We start from the raw sequence: 9222 nt of genomic DNA, 5'->3' as shown, positions 1-9222 counted from the left end.
CAGTGTATGCATACACACACACACTCACACATTTTTGGAGTTTTGCAAAATATGGAATGCAGTTAAAATTTTTTTCATATGAGATTGATGAAAATCTTTTGTATTGAGTAAATTGGGAGCTGTTTTGCTTGAAATTGTGATGATAAAATTTCACTTCTTAAAACAAAATTATTTAACTTGCCTTATAAGTTAAAATATTTTAAGAAAATAACAACAAAACCCATCTCCAAAAATCTTTCAGGGGTCACTATTTCAAGAAGTATTGGAATAAACAATTGTTACATAAGGTAAACCTGTATATATGTATATATTTAATTTCCTAGTATTTCCCATTATGAAAATAAGGACTGAGGATATCTAGTATAGTGTCAAATTCTAATGTTAGCAAGTTGTCAAAAAAGCTGGCTTATTAAGGAAGAAAATTTTGTGTAGATCAGCTTGGGTCTCAGCTCTAACAGTATTTTCCCATGACCTTTTGTATCTGATGACTATTTATTACAATATATGGGGTATTCCTTTCAAAATAATCCCATATGTGTTCTTGAATCATCAGCATTTAAAAGTCTTACCCCTGTTTACTTTTATTGCCTTTGCCCTTGCCTTATAATTTTCTCCATGTTTCTGCTTTAACTCTTGGATTGGAGTTCTTTAGAGAAACAGAACCAAACTTTACCAAACCAAAGAGAACATAATCTTCCATGCATTTATCCTAACCACTTAGGAATTTAGTGGCAATCTTGAATGTCCTTTCAGTCTAATATCTATAATAAAGCCAGTACATTCTGGGGAATAGTACAAAATCATAACTGGTTTATATCAAAGTTAGTTTAAAATTGGCTGATTCTGAGAGTTTCCTGGGCTGGTCATGGCTGAGATGAATCTATAGGCAAGGAAAAGAAGTTTGGCTGTAGCGGGTGGTACTTAACAAGGAATAAAATGTATTTTGTCTCATCACACAATAACTAGTACATAAATTTTTCAGTCAGAGCAAAAGTAGCCATTGTATACATTTGCCCCTCAGCAACTTTGTTCATGACTGTTCATTTAAAATCAAACTGTACTTGCACACAGTAGTCTAGAAGGCTGTGACAGAATAGGTTTTAGGAGGACATACAGAGTGTGATGTTCTCAGGACTTCAGATTTAGAATAATGACCTTCATTTTAGATTTAGCTGACATTTTTTATGACTAGCACTTGGTAATTGTGTCTAAAATTTAAAAACCTTCTTTTGTCCTATATACATAAAAAGCATACTATGGAGGCAGAAAAATTAAATATATATATACATATATATACACACACATATATATATATCCCTTGTACACACAGACCTTCCAGGTTGTAACGTAATAGAATGTCTTGCTCTGTTCCTCATTCTTTATTCTCTTATTGGCCAGGCTACAGTAGGCCACTCAACTGCTTTTAATGACTTTCATTATTCCCTCTTATTTTCTAGGTTAATGACATATTGAAAGAGCTAATGGCATAAAATTTTCAAATAGCTCACACACTGTTCATGAAAAAGGCAGTATATTTTATTTTATATGCATATAATTTTTCTCCCAGTGGATTAGCTGCAACATTTTGCTGCTTTGTAATTTCTCAATTTAATTGAGGAAGTTAAAAAAAAAGAAAAAAGGAAAAAGCACGGTCTCCCAATGTGAAGTTGTAGCTGCAACAGTGGTCATAGTCCACCCACTTCACCCCCAAAACTGCAAGTGGTGTTATGGAATCTGGGAAATGAAGTGTCAAGAATCATAGATTTTGATCATCAACTGCTTCGTTTTTTAAAAAATCTGTGATGAATAGCCCAAGTTATGAAGATGCACTACTTACAGTCAACACAGGGCCAAGAAATGCATATGATTTGATTCTTAACAGATAACAAGTTTTTCTACCCTGAGTTTTATGAGTCATTTCTGCAAGTACCAATTATAGAAGAAACATTCAATTAAATAATATCTAAACATTCCAAAAAGACATTTTACTTGTTTCATTAAAGCACATTAACATGAACAAGAAATGATATCATTTCTGAGTATACCTTTTTGAATCATATATTCTGCTTCTTAGTCTCTTTCACAGTGCAGGGGACGTGGATGCATTTGGAGTGTTTTAGATAATAAAGAATTTTTAAAGTAAGTATAATAAATTGAAGAAAGAAACAATATACTATACAGTTAAGTCTTAAGGAAAACTGAGGATGATTTCAAGCAGGTCTCCCAGAATCTAGAGCATTATTTGTGGTTTTAAGTTCAAGATATGGCTCAGACCCAGGAACCCATTATCTTGTTTCTTGAGCAGTAGTTGAATGTTACACAAATGTCTTAAATCAGTTTCTTTGGAAGAGGTGCCTGAGCTGGTGCTTTCTGTGGGAGTATTATATCAAAGAATTACTCTCAGGAGAAGGGAACTGGGGGAAGCAGGACAGGACAGGAAAGAGGCCAAGCCAGGATGCGGTCTGTGTTGGAGAAGAACTTCAGGCTGGTGCCACAGAGCACCGTGGAGCGTTATTTACACCAAGGAGGTAGTCCAACCTTAAAGCCAGGAGTTAGACTTCTGTCCCCCACACTCAAGAAAGTTACTAGCCTTGAACCCTTTGGCATAGTGTCATTTTCCTCTAAGGAGGCTAATGAGGGCAATTTTCCAAAGATGACACATGTAAGACCTTAGTACCCAAGATGTATTATAGCCAAAGGTTGAGTATGCTATCCTGGGGAAAGAAATCCAATCCATTTAAATAGTCCCCATTCCAGATAGGCCAGCTAGGTTAGGAAAACTAACTTAGTCTTGGTAGACAAGATCACTGACCATGATCAATCTGTTGATTTATCCATTGTCTTTGGGTTAGGTGTTCGCTTTTGAAATTTAGTAGATGTGTAATTTAGCATACCACACAAAAAAAATGATTCTAGTCCTCTATACTTGCTTTTTTTCCTAGTCTTCTTAATCTCAGTAAATTACATACTCTTCTGGCAGATGCACAGGACAAGCACCTAGAAATCATACTTTTCTCCTCTTGATATTCTTATTTAAATTATCAGTTAAGCCTTTCTTAATTGTGCTCATTTTGTCATTAAGTTACTCTCCAGCCTCATAGTATTTAATGTCTTTGAAAGTAATGGCCTTACCTATCTTAGATATCTTACTATAATCAACGTCAAACATGTGGGACACTCAATGAATATTTACTTAACAAATACAATTTTGGAAACCTCTCAAAGATTAATTCCTATATTTTAACTTTTATAGGGATGCTCAAAAATATCTATTTATGTGGCCAATCATAAGTGAATAACTGCAGAAATGAAACATTGCTTCATATTTCCTTTATCTTCTCTATAACAGATTTTGTGTCATCATCAAAAAATAGTGTAAATATTTCCTCTAGTGCTTAACTCTTGGTCTGTGATCATTTAATTACACAGATTCTGAAAGCACTTCTTAGTTCTTAACTCAGCTTCCTTTACTAATCAGTGTATAATTTTCAACTTAAGACATCCCACAGGATTGGAAAAGATAAGCAAAGAAGAATTAATTAACAATCTATAATATTATACTATGAAAACAGAAAGCAGATTTTTATGTCTCTGTGGAAAGTACATTAACAATACAATTTAATTTTTGCATTTGGTCTCTAAGCAAGAAACATAATTCACACAGGGCTTCTTTCTTTCTGAAAACACATTCTAATCTTCATACCAGGAAGTCATTCCTCATCTTAATGTTGGCACGCTTGATGCATTAACACACAGAACATGGAGCTTACACTTCCTGCTGATCTCCTATTATGTCACTTAGTCTTCTCAGGAGATACCTGTCCTGAAAATATGGGAAAGAGAGACAAATGACAACTTCAAAGACTGAGGCATGTTTGTTGTATTTTCAACGCAAGACATATACGGGATGTATTGACACTAAGTGAAGAACATAAAGCGTATCTCCTTCCAAGTAGGAGCACAAAGGAAAACAACACAAAATTAAACAAGAAAAAAAAATATTTCAACATTCATATTTTAATTACAAACTTACAGAGACAAAACCACCTTTTGAAATACTTTCTGTAAAATCATATTGTTAAAAAAAATGAAATTAAGTTGCTTGAGCAGCAGGAAATTCAATTTTAGATGGAAACTGTCAGTCTAATCTCATACACCTTTCCAACAAGAATATCAATCACTCTTTCTTCCCTGCCTTCAGCATTACTTTTCTTACCTCCAGCTGCTTGTGCTGGTATAGTTAGCTGAATTTCATTGCTTCTGCCTTACTTGTGTTTTCAAAACCTTGTGTAAGGACAGGAAAAAAAAATACTGTGTCGCCCATAATATCTGTGTAATAAGTAGTCTTAGGGTATTAAAAGCTGAAGAACTATAACAGAGAGCAAATCTCACTCCTCCTTGAACAGTAGATACTTATAAACAGGCAAAATAAATTGATAGTATAAATATATCTTATATTTGTTTACATTTTTGCTTTTATAAAAATCAATTGCACTTTCTGTCATCAGTTCAATTTCTAAACCTAGAGGTCCTTGTATATTGCATATTTTGAGGTAGGTAGCTTTATCTATATCTATAATGGTATTGATATTGATGTGTATCTCCATCTATTTATCTATATGTAATCTTCAAACTCAAAATTTAATTTTTAGACCATAAACATTTTTTAGCCAAGGATAAATTTGGCCACTAGTGATTTTAATTGTTATTGTTTCAATCATTTATTTTTTAGTTTCCTAAATAAAACTACTTTATTAACATAAGTTTATGACTAAAATGCCAAGGCACAATCTATTTTTAATAAAAGTTTTATCATAATTTGTTGTGTTATACCAAGTATGTGAGCACCGTGATAATGACTTCAACTCCCTGTGCTATCCCAGATCCATTTCTGTATTTCATAATAATAGTGGTTGTAATTTCTGCCTGGGTTTTCATGGCTTGAAATAAACCAACTTGAATTTTCAATATTCAAACACACTAGAATGATCTTTCATAATAAGAATAGCAATGTATTAAATATCACAAAATAAGAAATCAAAGAAATGCAATGAGTACAAATAATTACTTTTATTTATTTCATTGAAAGCCTTTGCTAGACTACAAAGAGTAAATCATTTAAAAATTGCCCTTAATAATAATAGACCTATGGACTCTAGTAGTTTATCTTTTTATCTGAACCTATAAGTTATTGAACACTCATATTTGCATTTTTCTGAATACACAAATGGGATAGACAGAAAAATGTCAATAGACTGTGTTGTCAATGACACCATCAGAAGAAAAAAGACAGTCTCAAGAAGTAATGCCTTAGTTGAAAGCTATGACAATACAACCAAGATATTTCTGGAATACTGGTCATCATGCTTTGCTCCTAGGTCCTCCTTTCTTCTCATTCCACATATTTGGTGAAACATGTCAACATCTCTTGTGGCTTCAGTCCCCAGCCATGGGACAAAAATTCCTTAATATTGGTCTTCAGAACTGCTTTTTTTCTTCATATTGAATTGTATAAAGCTTAAGTTCCCTTGGACATAATCACTTATATGTTCTAGCATGGTGTGTGTCTACTAAAAATAAGCCCACATATTTTGATTTTAATATTTTTATTTTAAAACTCTTAGATTCTTTGATTTATGACTATTTTTACTATCATATATATTCCACAACTAGTATTACTTCTCAGTGTCTGCAAATAAATAAAATAATTAGTATAGTTTATGCCTAACTGTATTCAATTCTCTCTAACTCAGCATGTGCCAAACTGAACCCATAATCCTGTCTCCCATAAAACTGGTTTGTACTTCTGTGTTTCTTATCTCATAGAATGATTTTCCATTCATTTAGATGCATAAGCCAGTAATTACAAAAACATCCTTCATTCCTCCGCTACCCTCAGCCATTGAATACTCAATTAATTCTAACTTTTAATTTTCCTCTCCAAATATCTGTCAAGCATGTCTGCTTTGTTCCATCCTCATTGCCAGTGCCATATATCAAACTATAATTTATTTCTTGGATTACTAGCATATATTCTTAAACTGTTTTATTTTCCCTGTCCTGTGTCCATCCATTCATGTTTGACACTGCAGTTAGGGTGGTCCTTCTAAAATGCATTTATGACTCCTATTTCTCTCAATGTTAGTATAAACTCCATGACAGAATCATCAGTGTCCTAGGGCATGGTTCCTTTTACATCTATACTTATGTCTGACCACACTGTTATTCAAAGTCCATGTTCAAACTGTAAAGAACATCTTCCAGGTCCTTAAATATAAGAAGTTCTGTGTTACATTTTAGCTTTACATACATGCTTTCATTTGTGTAATATGTTCTTATATCCTTCTTCCCCAACCTCAAAAGATCTGGAAAGCCTCCTAAATCTGATGTTTGCACTCACATGGAACCGTGCATTTGTCATATGAAACATCCTACATAATATCCTGTAATTGTTCTGGCCACTTATTTGTGTGTCTCCTGTCTCTTTAATTCATTGGGTACCAGTGGCCCTGTGTATTCCACTTAATATTATGTCTGCAACATCTAACCTAGAGCCTGATGTAATTTAGGTAGTTAACATATATTATTTAAAATAAGTATCACCTAAAGAAATATATTTAAAATTAAATATACCTTAGAGAAATATATATCATATATGTATGTATGCACCTACACACCCATGCATATATATGAGCTGTCTGATTGCAGTTTGAAGATAACAAAATTGTTTCCAGCCAAGAAGTCAATAAAGAAAAAGTAATCTTTTTTATTTTGCTGCAAACTGTCAAAAATGACTTTTATTTTATTTACTGAAAATATTGCATAGCAGCCACCAATCAAGAAGTTACAATGAAAAAATCAGAGTAATCACTAAAACAGATTTAAAAAACATCACCTACACAATTCAGTGCTAGTACTACCAAATCATCTTAGAAATGCAATTTCAAATTTCTATTTTTGTTTATAAGTTTTGTTTTTTCTACTTAACATTTATCATTCATATTTGGAAAAGCTGATATTTATCCACGAGAGTTAACTTTAGTGCATTGTTTAACTGTCTGTATCCTTCAGTTACAGCAATAGAATTGTTTCTCTATTAATTTCCAGAAAATAAAGTCGGTGGCAATACAATTTTCAAACAGTGTCTATAATTATATTTTCCTGGGATCATAACATTTTTTCTGAACTTAATCATTTTTCCATAAAATATTACTTTGAGTAATAAAAATTTATTTTTGCTCACCCATGGTATTAAAATTAAAATGTTTATACCAAACACCACTATGTTCTCTGAAACTTACTAGACACTGTAGTTGATTAAAAAAAAAAAAGTAAGTTTACTTTCACAATGAAGACTCCACTCTTACACAGACAATAGTGTCTGAGATCAATAAAAGGTGGTATATCGAAGTGATACCGTCTGTAAATGAGAAAAAGTCTCACCTATGTAGCCACATCAACATTAGCAATTTTATTCTTCAAAAGAGTATAATTGCTATAATAGGAATAAAATTAAATCTGTTCATTTAGGTATACATTTAAACGGTATTTTAGAGGAGGAGCCTCGCGCTGCTGGTGCTGCTGCTGCGGCAGCCCCCCACCCCCACCCCGTTGCCAGCACCCCCGCCATCAGCTGCGCTCGGTTCTTCATCGCCCAGTTCCCTCCGACCCATCACTGCTTTTAGACCTTGCTGTGGGTTCACATCTTGCCAGGAAAATGTCTGATGAATATTTGTTGGCAGATGTGGTACCCGAACGCTCCCCTGCCAAAACCTCTTCTGTGAGCAATACAAAACCTGGCCAACCTCCTCAAGGCTGGCCAGGTTCCAACCCTCGGAACAACTCAAGTGCTCTACTTTCTGCGCCATCTGGACGCCAACCAAGTACAACACCCTCCACTGTGCGTTTTGGACCAGCACCAACAGGGATGTATCCCTCTATGCTTCCCACCGGACTACTTCCAGGACCCCCGGCACCCTTTTCTCCTTCTGGACCATCATGCCCCCCACCAGTCCTTATCCAGCCCCAGCTGTGCCAGGCTCTGGCCCCACGGGGCCATATCCTACACCAAATATGCCTTTCTACACCAAATACGCTTCCAAGATCATATGGTGCACCCACAGATAGAGCTGCAGCTGGTCCTTTAGGTCCATGGGGATACATGTCTTCTGGACCTTGGGCACCAGGAATGAAACAGAAGTATCCTACCCCTAATTTGTCATATCCATCTCCAGGGCCATGGCCTGCTCCTCCTCCTGCCCAAGCATCAGGGGCAGCACCACCTGTTCCAGGGGCCCTGTTCCTCCAGGAGCCTGGGGACCAGCAGCGCCATATCCTGCCCCCTGCAGGATCTACCCCACACCCGGACTCTACCCCGCTCCCAACAATCCTTTTCAAGTGCCTTCAGGACCTTCTGATGCTCCACGGATGCCTGGAGGTCCCCATGTGAGTGTTTAATTTCTTAGTTAACAAGCAGTAATAGTCCCACAAGCGCAACTGAAACATTGTCTCCTGTTTGGGATGGAAGAGTAGAAAGCTTTAAAATCATTTTTTTAAAAGATGTGTGTACATAAAATAAGAGTAAATTTCAAGCTTCAGGTAAACTTAGGTAAAGCATTTAAAAGGATGAAAGCACAAGTATTCCTGGTACTAAAAATAGAAAAATTTCCCCAAAGATCTTCAAAGACTTTGTAATGTAGTAAGCAGTATCTTCAACAGCATTCTTGAAATAAACTCAGAGATGTGTTTCATTGGACTTTTTTTTTTTCTTAACATTTCTCAGTAATGTTTTATAGAACCACACCAAAGCACAAAGTTCAATAAAAGTAATCTCTGCCAGTCTGACTAGATATAAAGGTAGATTTTTAGAGAATCAAAGGCAGTGAATGTGTACTGTTGCCCATCTTTCATGCAACTGTCCCAAGTGTTTCTCAGCCAAGGATTTGTTAGAGCCTTAGCAGTGTTGAGCTTAAGATTATACCACTCTTCTGCATTGCCAATTATATGTAGAGCTGTGTGCTTTACTGTCAGACAAGATGGAGTAGGGTTGACATCTTAGTTGAAGACCCTGTCTTGGGCATATAATCAAATAGAAAAACACCTTGTTTCCCATGAACTGAGTAAAGTCAAATTCTTCTTAAAAGGAAAAAAAATATATTTATTCTTAACAATGTACTAATTAGATCTCCAACTAGATTAATCAAACTCCATCTCAATTGTAAA

The 9222-nt window shown here is 35.1% G+C and overlaps 1 pseudogene; it reads left to right on the top strand.

The window, feature by feature from the left end:
• The first annotated feature begins 7717 nt into the window (after window positions 1–7717).
• On the top strand, window positions 7718–8457 carry LOC130836432 (MAPK-interacting and spindle-stabilizing protein-like; annotated as a pseudogene).
• The last annotated feature ends 765 nt before the right edge of the window (window positions 8458–9222 follow it).

This window comes from Hippopotamus amphibius, chromosome 15 (assembly GCF_030028045.1).
Source record: "Hippopotamus amphibius kiboko isolate mHipAmp2 chromosome 15, mHipAmp2.hap2, whole genome shotgun sequence".
Taxonomy (NCBI): Eukaryota; Metazoa; Chordata; class Mammalia; order Artiodactyla; family Hippopotamidae; genus Hippopotamus; species Hippopotamus amphibius.
Note: the sequence above shows the minus strand (reverse complement) of the source record. Positions and strands in the feature narration are given on the sequence as shown.